Genomic DNA, 20,000 nt, shown 5'->3' with positions numbered 1-20,000 from the left:
TCTCACATTCAGCGTCATGTCCTTTTATTTATTTATTTTATTTAATTTTTATTTTTGTTTAACATTTGTTGACTGGGAAAGTCTGACTAGGTTCCACAGATCCTGTTTTCAGTGGAGGCCCAGGGAGAAATGCTCCAGAAGCATGTCTTTAGAATGTGGGAGGAAATCGGAGTACCTGGAGGAAACCCACGCAAACGCAGGGAGAACATGCAAACTCCATACAGAAGGCACCCCAGCCGAGAATCGAACCGGAGAACCTCTTGCTGTGAGGTGACAGCATTAACCGCTGCACCACTGCACCACCCAGTATGGTATGAGGTACATACCAAAAGGGGCGTTGTACTCTATAATGGGTCTAATGAGTGATGAGCAGATGTCCTACTTATATATGCATGTGTCTCACATTTCAATGTCATGCCCTACTTATATATGTATGCTTCTCACATTTCAGTGGCATGCCCTACTTATATATGCACGTGTCTCACATTTCAGTGTCATGCCCTACTTATATATGCATGTGTCTCACATGTCAGGGGCGTGCCCTACTTATATATGCATGTGTCTCACATTTCAGTGTCATGCCCTACTTATATATGCATGTGTCTCACATTTCAGTGTCATGCCCTACTTATATATTGCATGTGTTTCACATTTCAGTGTCATGCCCTACTTATATATGCATGTGTCTCACATTTCAGTGTCATGCCCTACTTGTATATGCATGTGTCTCACATTTCAATGTCATGCCCTACTTATATATGCACGTGTCTCACATTTCAGTGTCATTCCCTACTTACATATGAATGTGTCTCACATTCAGTGTCATGTCCTACTTATATATGCATGTGTCTCACATTTCAATGTCATGCCCTACTTATATACGCATGTGTCTCACATTTCAGTGGCATGCCCTACTTATATATGCACGTGTCTCACATTTCAGTGTCATGCCCTACTTATATATGCGCGTCTCACATTTCAGTGTCGTGCCCTACTTATATATGCATGTGTCTCACATTTCAGTGTCATGCCCTACTTATATATGCATGTGTCTCACATTTCAGTGTCATGCCCTACTTATATATGCATGTGTCTCACATTTCAGTGTCATGCCCTACTTATATATGCATGTGTCTCACATTTCAGTGTCATGCCCTACCTATATATGCACGTGTCTCACATTTCAGTGTCATGCCCTACTTATATATGCACGTGTCTCACATTTCAGTGTCATGCCCTACTTATATATGCATGTGTCTCACATTTCAGTGTCATGCCCTACTTATATATGCATGTGTCTCACATTTCAGTGTCATGCCCTACTTATATATGCATGTGTCTCACATTTCAGTGTCATGCCCTACATATATATGCACATGTCTCACATTTCAGTGTCATGCCCTACTTATATATGCACGTGTCTCACATTTCAGTGTCATGCCCTACTTATATATGCATGCGTCTCACATTTCAGTGTCATGCCCTACTTATATATGCGTGTGTCTCACATTTCAGTGTCATTCCCTACTTATATATGCACGTCTCACATTTCAGTGTCATGCCCTATTTATATATGCATGTCTCGCATTTCAATGTCATGCCCTACTTATATATGCACGTGTCTCACATTTCAGTGTCATGCCCTACTTCTATATGCATGTGTCTCACATTCAGCGTCATGTCCTTTTATTTATTTATTTTATTTAATTTTTATTTTTGTTTAACATTTGTTGACTGGGAAAGTCCGACTAGGTTCCACAGATCCTGTTTTCAGTGGAGGCCCAGGGAGAAATGCTCCAGAAGCATGTCTTTAGAATGTGGGAGGAAATCAGAGTACCTGGAGGAAACCCACGCAAACGCAGGGAGAACATGCAAACTCCATACAGAAGGCACCCCAGCCGAGAATCGAACCGGAGAACCTCTTGCTGTGAGGTGACAGCATTAACCGCTGCACCACTGCACCACCCAGTATGGTATGAGGTACATACCAAAAGGGGCGTTGTACTCTATAATGGGTCTAATGAGTGATGAGTAGATGTCCTACTTATATATGCATGTGTCTCACATTTCAATGTCATGCCCTACTTATATATGTATGCGTCTCACATTTCAGTGGCATGCCCTACTTATATATGCACGTGTCTCACATTTCAGTGTCATGCCCTACTTATATATGCATGTGTCTCACATGTCAGTGGCATGCCCTACTTATATATGCATGTGTCTCACATTTCAGTGTCATGCCCTACTTATATATGCATGTGTCTCACATTTCGGTGTCATGCCCTACTTATATATTGCATGTGTTTCACATTTCAGTGTCATGCCCTACTTATATATGCATGTGTCTCACATTTCAGTGTCATGCCCTACTTGTATATGCATGTGTCTCACATTTCAATGTCATGCCCTACTTATATATACACGTGTCTCACATTTCAGTGTCATTCCCTACTTACATATGAATCTGTCTCACATTCAGCGTCATGTCCTACTTATATATGCATGTGTCTCACATTTCAATGTCATGCCCTACTTATATACGCATGTGTCTCACATTTCAGTGGCATGCCCTACTTATATATGCACGTGTCTCACATTTCAGTGTCATGCCCTACTTATATATGCACGTGTCTCACATTTCAGTGTTATGCCCTACTTATATATGCATGTGTCTCACATTTCAGTGTCATGCCCTACTTATATATGCATGTGTCTCACATTTCAGTGTCATGCCCTACTTATATATGCATGTGTCTCACATTTCAGTGTCATGCCCTACTTATATATGCACATGTCTCACATTTCAGTGTCATGCCCTACTTATATATGCACGTGTCTCACATTTCAGTGTCATGCCCTACTTATATATGCACGTGTCTCACATTTCAGTGTCATGCCCTACTTATATATGCACGTCTCACATTTCAGTGTCATGCCCTACTTATATATGCACGTGTCTCACATTTCAGTGTTATGCCCTACTTATATATGCATGTGTCTCACATTTCAGTGTCATGCCCTACTTATATATGCATGTGTCTCACATTTCAGTGTCATGCCCTACTTATATATGCATGTGTCTCACATTTCAGTGTCATGCCCTACTTATATATGCACATGTCTCACATTTCAGTGTCATGCCCTACTTATATATGCACGTGTCTCACATTTCAGTGTCATGCCCTACTTATATATGCACGTGTCTCACATTTCAGTGTCATGCCCTACTTATATATGCACGTCTCACATTTCAGTGTCATGCCCTACTTATATATGCACGTGTCTCACATTTCAGTGCCATGCCCTACTTATATATACACTCAATATCATTGGCGAATTCCTGAGGAATCTTCCATTTCCTTTCTCATTCCTTTAGTTAACACCCTCTGCCCATTTTCTACCACACATTTGCTCTACCGACCAGATGTAAAGTTAGACACCTGGAATGATTTTCCAGGTCATCCAACATTTCTCATTGGATCTCTAAACTTTTTTCATTCATACTTGAAAACTGTCATTTAAGCTTTAATTTCACTTCCTAACTTCCTCTCTATACCATAGTACCTATCTGCTGCCTTTGTTATCTGTAAGATATAACTGTCATCTCCCAGTACCATTCACATGGATGAAATCTTTTTAAAAAGCAAACATGTCCTCTCTTCCTCTCATGCATTGCAGAATTCCTCTGCCCATCCTTTATTTCACCCCTTGTCTCTGTCAGTGGTTTCCTCTCTTTTATACTTTAAATGGGAATTTTATTACTGGCTTCTAAACCTAGAGACAGAACTCAAGAATTACACTTCCATTATAGGGTGATATGGTCATAAACCAGTGGAAAAATGTTTTTTGTGGGTCTTATAAGAGGGGAGACCCCCCCCTTAGATCCTGTCCAACTCTTAGTAGAGGTAAGGAAACTAATGTGTCATATGATAGAGGTGCCCAAATATATTGCAGCATCTCGTTTTCTAAAACATTTCCAAGAACAAATTAAGAAAGCACTTTGTAAAACAGCCACGTCTCTACATTGATGCTACCATCTCTCAGTTTTGCCTTTTAACTACAACTTTGTGAGAATGTTTTTTACATTATCTTTACTTTTACACTTACCTGATTCTGCCTCTCCTAAATATTCTTAGCTCAAATATTTCCCACTCTTACAATTGCAGTCCCATGTAGTTTGCTTCTTATATTTTTGAATGACTTCTGGGAACAGATGTGTTTTTACAGTAAGTATGCCATTATTGTTAGAAAGGAAACTTGTTGTTTGTGTGAAAAGTAGGATTTGTTAAGAGTGGGTTTAATGCGATAACACATCTATTCTGTATAACAAGCAGCTGCCAGTTCAGAAAATATGTGAGGCTGCCAAACCACAGAGAGCACTTTATATTCTGATGTAAAAATGACAAGTGTTGTGTGGGCTACACTATGACTGCTAAAATCTTAAAAATATATCCATGAGTGTGCACCACAGAATGACGGTGTTGTTTCATCTAACAGGCAAAACTTTAACCCTAATATAGTTTAGTATAGAACACCAACTGCATCCTTAGATTTAAAAAAGGTTCACCCAGTCAAACATTGAGGGCTTGCTGACTGGTGGGGATACTTTACCTCATCTGGTAACATTCTCGTCAAACTGACTAGAACTACCAGTCCAACTGGATTCACACGTGACAGTATCCTTAGAAGTAATACATTCTCTATACCATATACTGCGGCCACGCATGGATCTGTAGTGCAAAGTTATGAAAAAGCTATGTCCTATCCAGATAGTAAAGCAAAATTAGAAAGCTTTAAAGTGCTTGTCACCATGCACTCTATGAAGTATTTTGTTTTCATGTATATTTTTATCATTCCAGTATACTTTCACATTAATGCGTTAGAGCTATTTCCTCTGTAGACAGTGTAATATGAATGCTACACCCTTTAATATGTCTTTTTTAATAATCAAAGCATCTGAGATTTTGGCAGTAGAGTTCAGCTGACTATGGGGTTATAAATGTGTATGGACCTGTTGTGTGTGTCATACCCTTGAGAGCTGCAAGTTTGAACAGTACAATTGGGCATTGTGGTACAGTGAAATCCCATATAAATACAATACTGTTCTCTTCTTCCCTAAAGCATTACAAGATATAAGAACGAGTTATATTGGTTGCTACAAACCGCTGACTCCTTGAGACAATTTGCATCCATAGTTGCAGTAGGTCAGTGATTTAGCTTTTTACCTGGTACATTCAATGTCGGACCTGTGACTACCTCTACTTTTGCATGTGGTGTTTATAACTGAATATATAGACTGTTTTTGTGACCTAGTAGCAAGTATAAACAGCATTGTAAACTGAGAAAACTAGAATTATCTTTTCAATGTGATAAAGAATGCATTTTTGTGCTGTGTATAATCTGTATGAATCTGTGTTTTCTCCCTACTTTATTTCCTGCAGCTAGCCATACTTAATTGCATCTATCTCTCTGTATCTCTCCTCTATCCTCCCTCCCTGCTACTCATCTTCACATTTCTCCACTTCTTTTTATTCCAGATACTTAACAATCAGTTATAATCTGTTAACAAAACCCCAGGATCCTCCTCTAAAGAAGAAAGCCAGCATCAACAAGAGGCCTATTTGCAGCATTATCAGTCTGCTTGCTAAAGCTCTACTCTATCTTTTGAACTCCTAACCCAGAGAAAATAATGTACATCTTATAATTGAAAGTACATGCAGTGTAACTTATCCAAGGGTTCCCAGTACATCACCATAATATAAATTCATGCTTCCCCTTATAATGTTTTATTGTAATTTCAGCCCCAACTAGCTACGTCTTCTTAAATTTCTCTTCCCTACAAAAAAGAAAGCATTTCCGACTCTAAAAGTCTAATTTCAATACTGAATTGCCGAACTCTACTCCTTTTTACTGTGCTCGCTATGCATTAAACATAAGATTTATTCCAAAGAGTAAGCTGGCACTTGATCAGCAGGGCAATGGAAGTATTTGCATTTCCTGAAAAAATTATAAGGTTCATTAGAAAGCTGTATGATGGATTGGAGGTGAAAATTAAAGTGGGTGGGGCCATCAATGATAATTTCTGCTTTACAGAGGAACCAGGCAGGTGTCTCTTTCCCCTTTATTTGCATTATATTTAGAATGACTGGCAAAGAAAATAAGGGACTCAGAAATTCAAGGATATAATTGGTATGGTAATCAAGATAAGCTGGTTATATTTGCAGATGATATTATTTTATACCTGACAAAACCAGAAAGGGAAATTACAGCACTGTGGAACATTTAATGCAGTTTCATATCTTTTCAGGATGCAAAATTAATGAAGCTAAAACAAAGGTAATAGCAGTAAATTATGTACCCACACACAGATTGGTTCAGTAATATCCATATTTATGGGGACATGATAAAATATAGCAATAACCCACACCTGGGTGTGGGTAATGCTAAATTTACCTACGGTTGGCGTGGTTTGGTCCCGAGGGCGAAGCCCGAGGGACCAAACAAAGCCAACCGTGGGTAAATTTAGCATTACCCACACCCAGAAGTGGATTATTGCTATTATACCTTGACATTATTTAAGAAAAGAAACTATTACTTTTCTTAAATAATGGCATAGTATAATGCCTGTTTGCTGCCCTTCCGCAGATGTCTGGCATCCGTGGCAGTTCTGATGTACTGCGCCTGCGCAGTACATCAGAGTTGCAAAAGCAACGGAGAAAGCAAGATCTCCGTTGGTTTTTTTTAGTGTTTCGCTATGTTAAATGAGTTTAACATAGTGAGACAGTTTTAAAATAAGCAAAGGAGATGTCCGTTGCTTATTTTAAAACTGTCTCGCTATGTTAAACTCATTTAACATAGCGAAACACTAAAAAGCAACGGAGATCTTGCTTTCTTGCTTTTAAACACTGTCTGGTTATGTTAAATGGGTTTAACATAGCGAGACAGCTTTAAAATAAGCAACGAGCTCCGTTGCTTATTTTAAAGCTGTCTCGCTATGTTAAACCCATTTAACATAGCGAGACAGTGTTTTAAAAAAACGAGTTATACTAATGGAAAAAGTCCGGGCGACGGACCTTTTCCATTTGTATAACTCGATTTACAACAGGCACGCTGGCCAATCAGCATGCACGTTTTGGGGGGGTCATGGTATAATATAGCAATAACCGCCTGGGTGTGGTAATGCTGATTTACCCACGGTTGGCATGGTTTGGTCCCGAGGCGAGGGACCAAACAAAGACAACCGTGGGTAAATCCAGCATTACCCACACCCAGAAGTGGGTTATTGCTATTATACCATGGTGTTAGTTTGTTTTGTATTATGTTTGTATTGTTGTTATTTAGGTTTTTGTTTGCTTTTTTTTGTATTCTTCCACTTTTTGTGAGATAAAATAGTCCACACTTTCAGTTTGTGTTTATTGTTTATTTCTGTTTTAATTTAAATACATGTTATTTTTTAGTTTTTCAGGAAATGTTAGGAAAGGGCTAGGTGGTGCTTGGTATAAAATAGTTTAAGCAGTGTAGAAGTTTATAACGTGTAGTTATGTTTTAGTAGTTATAGGTATGTTAAAATGTGGTGTAGTTTTAATTTGTATTAATTTTTTAAAAATATGTACTTTTACTATTTGGTCACTAGATGGTGGTGTTGTATGCGCTTTTAGAAGATGTATGCTGATGTGGACGTTAGGTATGGTGTGTGTTTTTGACTTTGCGAGGGATATGTGGTGTGTTTTTAGTATGTACATTTTTGGAGTTGTCTGTGTATAGGTATTGTAGGGAATATAGGTAAGTGAATGGTTTTATGAGAATGCTTGGTTTTATTGCATTATAAGTGGTGGTTATGTAGTGTGTGTGTGGTGTATTTGCGACTGCATGACATTTTATTTTATTAGTGTTCGAGGTGAGGGACTGAGGAGTGTAATAAGGGAATTGGTTAGTTTTGTGTGATTACGTTTAATTGTTATGTGTTTTTGGTGTTACATTTGTCTTGTAAATAAGCCTTTTTACTGTCTTGTAAATAAGCCTTTTTACTGTCTTGTAAATAAAAGTACAATTCAATCTCCGACTGGTTTCCGTGATGGTGTATTATTGAAATAGTTAAAACTGCTAAGAGGTGTTTGGTGAAGTGAAGACTGCCTTAGTTTGCTTATTCAAAGTGGGTTTGATACACCCACTTTAATTTAGCGAGAAGTGAATACTGAAGTGATTACTGTTCTGATACGCTTAGTGAAGCAAAGACTGTCCTGGTTGTTTGATGTACATTCCTGGCTTCGTGTAAGTAACAAATGCCTATTACTACCTGAGACCACCCAGTGTTTGTTTTAATTGTTGAAAAAACTTAATAGCTTAATAGCTAAACTGAACGCACTGCTGTTTTGTATTTATTGAGAAGTTGATCTTACTCCGAGAATCTCTGTGAAGTGAACCTTGCTTTGACATTGGCATTATAATGCTTTATTTTGCCTTGGTGTAAGTAACATCCGCCTGTTACTATCAGAGACTTTTAAGTGCTTGTTCAAATTGTTTAAAATACTCAATAGCTGAGCTGAGCGTATCCTCGTCTACGCTCTGAATTTTTAAATACATTTGAATTTGGCGCTATATTAGCGTTGTACTGCCATATTACTTCCATAACACGCTTATTAACTTACATTTGGTTATGTTTATTTGCTGTCGCCGCAGCATGACATTTTAGCGATCAGACTTCTTCTGTTGTTTGTTGTTGGATTTACTATGTGCACGCTGGTTGGATTAGCCAATCAGCATGCACGTTTGTCGGGTTTTGCGATGATCGCATGGTATAATAAGTATTTAGGAGTATGAATTAAAAATGATTCTGGTGTGGCAGCTAAGATATGTGTGATGAGAGTAAATAAAAGATAATACAAAAACTGAGAAAATGGAAGCTCTGTTACATGAATATGGGTAGTAAGACACAAGTAGTTAAGATGCTTTTAGTGCCTTTAGTTTTACACTCAGGTCAGGCATATTTTTATCAACCAGAGGATAAGTTGTGGATAGCAACTGATAAAGAGGTGAAGGACTTTATCTGGGAGGGGAAAACGGCAAGAGTCAGGTGGGATAAGCTGATTCTTCCAGTAAAACAGGGTGGATTGGGATTACCCAATTTGAAGGGATATTTCAGAGCTACACAGTTAAGGCACCTATACATAGCACAAGCAGAAAACTATAATTCAAAGTGGAAAGGGATGATGTTGAAACCAGGGTGAAACTCAAGAAACAAGGCGAGACTGGAATTTTGGATGCAGGCCTTTAAGGAGAATAACAATAATTATACAGCATATTATATCCACAAAGTAGCAGAAAGTATTCTAGAAACTAAGGCAACATGGGAATGGAGAAAGGCGAGTCTGCTGATAGTCATGACTGCAAATAGGGATATAGACAATAGGAAAGAGGGGGCCTGAATTTATTTGTGAAAACTGGTGAAGGAACCAAGGTATTGGGAGCAAATACCTAGAGAGGAAAGGTAATAGAATGGGAAGAGGCCAATAATTTATTTGGACTGCAGGCTAAAGATTGTCTTCCCTATCAAGGATTGATATCAGAGTACAGGCAAAGAAAAAGACATAGGAGGACGTTAAATGAAAGACCAGCACTGGTAGAGGTTTTAGTGGAATCTAGAACAGAAGCTGCCATTAAGAAAAGAATAATTAGTAGGGTATATAAAATACTGCAAGATAACTATAAGAATCAATCAGAGCAGATTGGAAAAGACCGGGAAGAGAGAATAGATAAACAATTCACAAAGAAATAATGGGAGGATATATGTATGTCTCCCAAATATGAACAAAATCTAGATGATTTAGGATTTTTGCTTGGAAATGTTTACATAGATATATTTATACCCCAAGTAGACTCCGGAGAATTTTTTCTCAGGTAAACAGCAAATTTTGGAGGTGTGACAGGGAAGAAAGAAATACTTGGCAACATATTTTCTGGGAGTGTGGTGGGTTGGCGGACTTTAAGGATTCCCTGCGGGATGCACTGTCAAAGATGCTTGGTGGATGGATTGGTGTGACAAGGGAGATGATTTTTCTGAACTATAATACAGAATCAAAATTGCCTAGACATGGTAAGGCCTTGCTGTGTCTTATTATGGCTGATGTCAAAAAAGCAATTATTTGAAAATGGAAATTAAAACCTAAACCAACTATATTAGAAGTAGCAAATATAGTAACAGTGATAAGACAAATGGAATTGAGATCTTTAGAAAAGGGTAGGAGCAAGCTACATAGGAAAAATGGGAATTGTGGGAACAATACATACAGGGGAGGAATGAAGTTTAAAAGAAGGCAGGACCTAAATGAGCTATGTAATGTTTGACTGAAAATGGTTGAGTAGATTATAAGTGATATATAATGTTTGCAACTGGGAGTGTGTCGGTGTGGTTGTTTTCATTTATATAAATGTATGATTGCTTATGTGGCAAGTGATGGTTTACTAAAGATGTTTCTTGTTTTAAAAAAGGGGGGCAGGAATTGAATAATTTATGTAATGTTGCTCAGGTTATATGGTATACCTAACAATATATGTGAAGTATAATGTTTGTTATATTAATATAGTTTGATTGCTTTTATATGAATGTAAATTTGCCTATGTCACAAGTGATAATTCATTAAAGGTGTTTGGAAAAAAAAAGTCCCCAAGGAAGCCAAGTCACTAGTGCTAAGTAGCACGTTACTGTCACCAAGCACAATGTCTACTTTTAACAATAAAAGAACATGATTCTTAACCAACGTCGTTTAAAGGGGATCCACCATGTGTCTGTCTGGGTTGACATGATTAGCAGACCCTCCTGTATAGCTGTATTTCTCATCCATGTATTTTTTTCATACTTGCCAAAATTTTTGCTCACCAAAAAATACCTTTTTAGGCAAAGTTCAACTTTTGCACATTCCCTCTTACCAAATTCTAATTCAAACAGCAAAGTTTCTGAGCTTGAGGACATCCTCCACCTTGAGGTTATACATAATTGGTTGGCCATGAAAACTTGGCTTTAGTGCAAAGACATCACTCCCTCCTTACCAAGGTCATCTGTACCTACCATACAGTCAGGTCCTCAGGGAGATGTGGGATGTATACATATTTATTAAACAAACTAATTGTTTCATGTCAAATCATGTATAATACCATAACAGAACATGTACAGGTTGAGTTAACATTCAGCAAACTCACCTGCCATATTTTTTCTCAAATATAGTTCCCCTTCTCCTTCCACCTCCAAACACACAAATTATTTAAAAGCATGAAAAGCAGTCCATCAAACCAAATATGTTTATTACATATGAATTTGCCAACTGTAAGGTGGTTTACCTATACACCTAAAGACAATTGCTTTCAAAGAATCCTTGATTTTATTAGTGCTTTTCCGATTAGAGTACTATGCCTATTATCACTACCTCCTTAGTAAAATCTGACTATGTGCATTAACTTTCTCCATTAATACACACTTTAACCCCCCCAACAAAGGCACATTATTTTGTGATTTTTCTAAAACAAGCCTCCTCCTGCTATTTGCAGATCTTCTTGACAACCATAAATGGTGAAACTCTCCAAATAACTAAGTACCCAAGTAACCAATGCTGCGCAGTCACCTGAATTCTGTTCCATTACAGACAGATGCATTACAAAGTTTGTTTCCATCTACAGTGAAGAATAATGGCAAATTCTAGAACAAGCCCTCACCACAGACTTCTCATATGAACAGGTTTTAGAACAAAAACAAGCATCAAGTTTGTTTTTTATTTATTGATTGATGTATTTATTTATGTATTTGCATGTATCAAGCTATCTGTAAGAGATCCTTACTTCCTAAATACAAAATGGTTTACAGCTAGTAAGCAAAACTCTGAAGCATCACATTAAGGACTGCAATAACAAGTATGAGCTTAGGGTTACCCCCACAAGGCCTTATTCCATTATATTATAAAAGTTACAAATAATGCCTCTTACTATACAGAACTTATTTTCATTGGTGTCTCTCACTCTGATGCCAAAGCTATGGCTAATATCCCTGCAAAAAAAATTCAGTGATAATTTTGTATCCCTACTCAGACCAGGGTTATCTGCACTACTAGCCATCCCATCCATCTAAAAATCACCTTTGGCTAGGTTAAATCTACAGTCAGCAAAACCAGAGAATACCATCTCTATGGGACATAATAATATCCCATGTTGTTTCTAGTTAGATTCAAGTACCACATAGCCAAACCTCTCTCAAACAACTTCAAGTTTAAGTCTCTCCATAGGTTATGTCCCTCTTGTGTTGAAACAGGTCTATATTAGTTCTTCAAAATGCGATTGCAGCGAACACTTAAACATCAACTACAGGTCCGTGGAAATCATTTCAGCGATTCACTGAATTTACCAAGGGCAAGTAAATACTTAACCTGTAACACAATGGACCAACATGTAAGTAAATCAAACCTACCCAAGTGGGGGGCTTAGCCTTCCCCAACACCCTCCCGGATGTTTGGGCTACACCCTCATGCCCCTCTAACTATATATACCAACTCTGAGATTGCACTACAGTGGAGAAAAGGGCAAAGTTGAATAGTAGGACAACTACTTCTTTGCCCTTGGTAAATTCATTTTCTTATACTAGATGTATTTGATATCGTAGAATTAATTTCCTCACATAAAATATCTTCCAGAATAGACTAACCACCATCATTTGCTGATGTTATATCATTCCAGTTTAATTAAGTGTACATTTAACTGCATTGTAATCTATTTCACTATAATCATACCTCTATGTGTTGTTGTTGTGAAGTCCCTTAGTTTTCTTTATGTCGACATTTATTAAATTATGATCTTAAAATCCCACAGCTCTACCAATGTTTATATTAGATAGGTTTTAGATCATTTGTAATTACCAAATCCAACAAGCTATCTTTCCTTGTATTCTGATCTACCAGTTAGGTCAACCCATAGAATGTTTTCATTTCAATAAACTTGGCAGAAATATTATCTTCTAAATAATATCTGGATAGTTAAAGTCTTCTAGTAGAATTATTTTAACCGTATTAAATTTTGCTTCTAATTTTTCACGACATTCGATGTTTAAGTCTGTCTTTATTTGGCCGATAATAGCATGCTCTTCTTACACTGCCTGACTGATCTTATTCATTTGGGTGTTATTCGTTCCATGTCCTTACATACCATTGTTTTGTGTCTTTCGGCTTTTCCCGGTTAGGGGTCGTCACAGCGGAACTCCAGTCTGCTAATGATTGGCAGTTGATTTTTAAGTACCGGCTTGCCAGGCCTGACGCACAACCTTCAACGAAGGTACACCCATTCACGCATGTCTCCACGCAGAAGATGTTCTGGTTGAGAATCAAACCAGACAGCATCTTATTGTGAGGTGACAATGTGTAAAATATCTTTAATTAGTACCACAGTACTCCTGCCTATTAAGACTGTCACACAGGCAGTCATATTTCATATACCCTGGGACAACAAAAAGAAATGAGTTCCAAACTCCATTTATTATTATCAAGTCATAACCTTTACAAACTTCAGCTCATTGTGTTTGTTACCTAGACTTTGTAGAATAAGTTAAGTGAATTTCACAACTAAGTATGCCATCCCATACTGACTTAAATGAAAAAAAGAGAGGAGTAGAGAACATTCTTATGTCAGTCTGGCATTCCTCATAGTTTGTGATTAACTTTAAATTGTAAACCATACACAACTAGTAAAGCCAATTATTAAACAAAAATGCCTTTGTAGGCATACAGTCACTCCAGACTTGTGATGGCCATATTAAGAAGAATTACCCGAACTGAACTGGTTTTGAGATTTTCAATAGAAGCCAACATTGAGACCTTCATATGATTAATTGGAGCACTCCTTAAGTCATTTGCTTCTGCATTAAATACTATTGTGTTATATTTTATTTTATAATAGATTATTTTTTCAACAATATCAAGTAAATCAGTTGTTTTACACCCTGAGAGAGAGGGAGATGACATTAGGACTTGTTCTTTGTATTTAGGACACAGTTTCCTAATGGAGTTCTTTAACATGGGGTCACCCACCAGCAGAATTTCTTGTTCCTGAGCTCCCCCTCACATTCTCTATATAGGAGTTCTCCTTGTCTTACAAATTATGTAAGAAGACTTTAAAGTAACCCTGCACCCTGTGGTCCAAGTTATGTCCTCCTCCCAGTGCTTTGGTTTTAACTTCTTTTCCCTTACATCAATGTGTTGTTCCTTTGTACTGTCTATACTACTATGCCTGGTTCCTTTCCTTATGTGATGTTAACGTTTTATTTTGTGATGATAAAGTTTTATTTTGTGAAAACGTTTTATTCTGCCTCCTCCTCTTAGTACATTTAGAATCACTGACAATCTATGTTTCTCTTACAGACATGTCTAAAAGATCAGCTGTTTTTGTTTGTGACAGTACAGGGTGAATAATAGAATTTTGATGATTATTATCTAAGAAATTCTTACTGCTAGATATATCCTCATGTACTATATTACTATCACTGTTGTCTGATATTATTATTTTGCTTAATTTCTGTTTTTAAGTGCTTACTTTTATTTTTCCTTTCCCTTAGAACTTTGATGTTTCACCACCCCCTTTATTATTTCTAAAGGCATTATTAATACTATTTAATTATTTGGAGACAAGGAATGAATCTGTATTCCCAGAATCTTTTATATGTGCCTCTGCATCAGTTAGAGCTGTAACAGGGGATGAATATGTATTCCAGAATCTTCCATATGTGCCTCTATATTGCCTGGAGTTGCAATATGTTCAGCTCCAAGTCCTTTAGTTAGTTCTGCATCTAGTCCTTTAGCTAATAGATACATTTCTTCAATTTAACTTCTACTAGTTAGGAAGAGTGTTTACATCTCTACTACATGGGCAATCTGTGGAGGAGTCATGCCTTTCCTTCTGCTATAGTAATAAATTATTCTACCTTGTCACAATTCATGCAGTTTCCTTTAAAATGTATTTACTTTTCATGTAAAGTTTACACACTGTACACTCTCTGAGGAAATCATATTTTAACACATATTAACTAGTGCACTTGTTTAACACATCCATTTTTGATAATAAAAGAAAAAATACCAAGATTCAAAAACAAGGATATGAAATCAGGTAAATGATCATGCATATGAAAAAAGTTTAGAAATAGAAAATTGTTATTCACAAGTTAATTACTACCATATGTCATTACTAAGTTATTTCAGTGACGAAGATCTATTGTCAAAGTTGTTTATAATCTGTAAACATAAGCCCAGTTTCACTGTTGCTTTAGTCAGTTACAGACCTTTTATATTATTAACCTCACTTAAAGTTCTTAGATAATATTTCAAAATAAAACACACTATGAGTACAAAACTTCAAGCAAGTAATATAAAAATAGCATCCTTTTCTCAAAAATGTTTAATGTCTTAGACAATTGGGACAATACATATTTAATTATGTCTTATATGAATTATCATCAAGTGAGAATGTCGCCAACTTCTTGACACACTCCTATAATATTATGTTTTCTGTGTAATTCTCAAAATATGTTTCTTAAACTCTCTTTGTAAATTAACAAGAAAATGCACATTAAAATTTTGTTTTCAAGGTGTATTACTTATTTGTTCGATCAATTCTACCTAAAAACTATATTCTAGCTAAGCATCCAAACAAAGATTGCTATCATGCGATAACTCCTACTGACTTGTCTGTTCCCAATTTCCACAATCAGACAGTCACTCAAAAAAGCACAAAACAGTGAAACAGGGCATCCTACAATACCCTCACAACAAAATACACACTGACGTACTGATTGTAAAGAGAGGAAATTAAATACTGTCTCTTTCCTTCCTGTTAGCTCAGCACACTAAAACCACTACCCCCCCTTTTGTCCCCAAAAAGAAAGAGTGAAAGAAAAATAAAAGAAATAATTATTTCCAAGACCACCTCACTTGTCTGTAAAAAGATTGCAGTGAAACAGAGCTTCACTCAACACTTCCACAATAAAATATACACTAAAGTACTGCTTGCTAAGAGGGGAGATTAAATATCATTTCTCTCTTTCCTGTTAGTTCAGTATGCTAAAGCCACTACCCCTTCAAAATGTGCTGCTACTTTGTTCGCAACAAGAAAGAGTAAAACAAAATAAAATAAATATTTGATTCCAAGACTGCTTCACTGATATTTACAGGGACTGCAGCAAAACAAGTCTTCCAGTAACAACTTCACAACAAAATACATACTGGAATACTGCTTGCTAAGAGAGATTGCATATTAACCCCTTTACTTCCTGTTAGTTCAGCACACAAAAAAAACACTCGCCCACCTTCAAAATGTGCTCCTACTTTGTCCCCACCTAAAAAAGAAAATAAAAGAAATAGTTGTTTTCAATACCGTCTCACTAGTCTTTAAAAATATTACAGTGGAACAGGGCTTCCAGCAACACCTTCACAATAAAATAGATACTGTTCACAATATTCAGAAGGTAATTTTTTTGTTTGCTTCCTTGGAGGACCTCCTTGATAGCTCCTCTATCTGACCAATGTGGCACATTTGCTCTGCAGGGGCAGAAGCTGGACATTCCAGAGCTAAGCAAAAGCTCTACTGTCCATTCTTTCCTGTCCAGGATGTGTTGTTAACCCATCCATTCACCCAGAGGCAAGACTTGGATGGTAGAAAGAGAGGACCAGCTTGCAGGTCCTGCGAGGTGGGCTGTCTGTTCCTATTGGAGCACCCCCACCTCCTCTGTGGCTTCTTGAGCTCCGCTGCATGGTGTTGGCATAAGTAGTCTGTCTCCAGAAGCTGAATCCTCTGGTGCATGCATATGGTTAATGGTGGTGCATGCATATGGGTAATGGCTGTGTATACATATGGGTAATGGCAGTCCATGCTCTCGAAGCCCATGTTCTATGGTTGCAACACCTAGTGCTCCCACTTAGTGTCACCCAAGTGGCAAGCCAGATTGACCTCACTCCACCCAGGATGGGTGAGCAGGCAGCAGCCGCTCACACTCCCATCTTCCATCATCAGGTCCTACAGGTATTCAAGCTGCTAACTGATCTCGGGTTGCATGCAGTATAAGAGTGTCATAAGAGTGTCACAGGATCATAGGAGGTTACTAGGCTAATGGCCCTGGGTCCCTTCCATGCCTAGCCAAGAGTTTATCCCCAAAAAGAAACCTCAGTCAGAACCTGTCACCCCTGTCATTGGGGGACACAGGTGGACCCCCTGGGCCAAATTTGTGGTTTCCCATCCACACATCAAGGTTGCACTTGAAGAGGGTCAGTGAGGTGCTCTGTTTCATGTGTATGGGAAGTCTATTCCAGAGACGGGGCAGCCTCTGGGAGACAAAATGTCTATACAGCAGGTTTTGCTGATGTCACATATTAAATTCAGGACTTTTGAGTGGGTAGTGCTTGAGGAGTTAGACTTATGGATATGGAGCATATCTAGTAGGGCAGAGTCTGAGATTGTCTTGTAGGTGAGACACAGATCACCCCTAAGCAATCTGTATGATATCGAGTAGAGTGATAGGGATTTGAGCGTGTTAGCATAGGGCAGGTGTTAGAGGCCATGGATTCTCTTTGTGAGGTATTTCAGTTGCCTTTCCAGTTAGTGCAGATATTTGGAGAGGTACATCCCAAATGCGGCATTATACTCAATTATTGGTCTAATGAGGGAGGAGTATAGAGAGGTAATAACCTCCTTTTTTCTGGATGCAATTCCTTTATTTATGAGATGAACCAAGTAAAAGGCTTCTCTGACCACTGCCGCTACATGAAGGTCAAATGTGAGGTTGTTATCAACCTGACTGCCCAGGTCTCTCACCACAGGCTGTATGCTTAGGGGTTGTCATTGATGTGGTAATCAATAGGGGTCATGTTTTTGTTGAATGGTATGATGATACATTTTTTTGCATTTAGCTTGAGGCTATGACTTTGGCACCAATCATTAGTTACTGTGAGACCCTCTTAAAGTATGCTAACATCATTTGGGGAGTCAATAACAGCACCCAACTTACAATCATCCACAAACTTGATCAGCCACTGGACTTTTTTCCTTGCCTGGACCTCTGAGAAATAGACACCAAACAGCAGGGGTCCCAGGACAGATCTCTGGGGAACTCCACTAGTGACAGGTTTGCTATCAGAGGTGGAGGTGCCTATTTTGACTTTGAGGGTCCTGTCAGTGAGCAAGTTGGCCACCCATCTGATGAGATAGGAATTTACACCAAATTGTGTTAGCTTTTCGATGATGCCTGAGTGGGGGATTGTGTTAAAGACCTCAGCCAAGTCAAAGTAAGGTGTATGTACTGACTTTCCCTCATCAAGGGCCTTGGTGACAGTCTCATAGAAGTCAACCAGGTTCAGCAGGCAAGATCTGCCCTTGATGAATATGAACTGGGTGGGATCAAGTGCTTGAAAATTGCCTATGCCCTTATTTATGAGATCCATAATAATGCGCTCCATGGCTTCACAGATCACACTTATCAAGCTAATGGGGCGATAGTTTCCAAGGTCAGTAGTGGCACCACCTTTGTGCAAGGGAATGACAATAGCAGTTCTCCACTCTGCTGGAATGAAGCCAGTACTTGGATTCTCAATGGCAAAACCAGTTCTTGCTGGAGATGGTGCAGAATACATCCTGGGATACTATCGGGTCCCATGGAAGCTGTGTTATTTTTATTGGATAGGGCCTGTAACACTTGCTGTATGGAGATGTGAGGTGCTGGACAAGTATCAGGGATGTCGAAAGGGCCTTTGGGGGACAGGGGGATGAAGTTTGCACTGAACCTATCTGTTAGCAGGTAGGCTAAGTCAACAGGATTAATGTAAGTGATACTGTTAAGTACTAATTTGGAACAAACCTGGGCTTTTCCATAGAGTTTCCTGACATAACTGAAGAATTCTTTATGGTTTCCCTTTGTTATGGAGGCTAGTTTTGATTCATAATTAGCTTTGGAGATTTTCACGAATGATCTAATTTGCTTGTTGAGGCTAAAGAGGAGATTTTCCAATTTGGAATTTGTCCCTGAGCTGGCAATGAGAAGATGTTTTCAAGCTTTATTTGCCTTTTCTCTTCTCTGTTTAAGGAAAATTAATTTTCCTGTTAAATACAATGATATTCTTAAGATACTGGATGAAAATATTAATGGTTCGATCAGAATTGGTTCATTATCATGACAAAATATGTATTTTTGTTACATGAGAAAACAGACAAGGTTGCTCACTTTCCCATTACATTCTTTATTTTATCAATGAAACCACGTGCTTATGTAATTAAAACTTCCATTGCAAATGTTTTTAGCTGTTGTAGTTTTTATAATAATGCTTGGGCATTATATGCTAATGATATCTTGATAACAGTTTCTAACCCATCAACTGACTACATTGATTTGCCAAGGATGATCTGCATCCATTCCCAATGAGCTTTCAGATATTGGCTAAAAACTTTATCTTCCCCCTTAGAGCCTTTTTTAACCAATGGCAAAATAAAAAAACTGCCAACATAGCAAAAAAAAAAAAAAAAAAAAAAAAAGCAACCTTAAGGTGTTACTGCTTAATGCTCAGAGCCTAAACAATAAACTCCACACCCTATGTGGTCTCCTCACTCTGGAGAATGTAGATATCTGTGCTGTCACTGAGACTTGGGTTAAAGTCACAGAAAGTACTCCAGCAATGGAATGCTACAGTGCCTTCCACACATTTAGACCAAAAGCAACACAGACACAGGCTAAAAGTGGGTGTCTTCATCTAAATTAGCAACAGATACAACTCCAGGATGGTAAACAGGAAGATGTCCTGGAATTAATCCACATCCAAATCTCCATAGAGAAGGTTCCTTTCCATGTCCTACCCTGCTACAGGTCACCCTCTATGACCCACGAAGCTCAGAACTCTTACCTAGACATACTAGAAGCACTCACCATCCAACCAAATAACCTATTCTCTGAAAATTTTAACCACCTCTCTGTAGACTGGAAACATATACTGCCT

The sequence above is a fragment of the Protopterus annectens genome, chromosome 5.part0 (genome assembly GCF_019279795.1).
Source record: "Protopterus annectens isolate FY-2018-M chromosome 5.part0, PAN1.0, whole genome shotgun sequence".
Classification (NCBI taxonomy): domain Eukaryota; kingdom Metazoa; phylum Chordata; order Ceratodontiformes; family Protopteridae; genus Protopterus; species Protopterus annectens.
The sequence above is the reverse complement of the archived record's forward strand: the minus strand, read 5'-3'. Positions refer to the sequence as shown.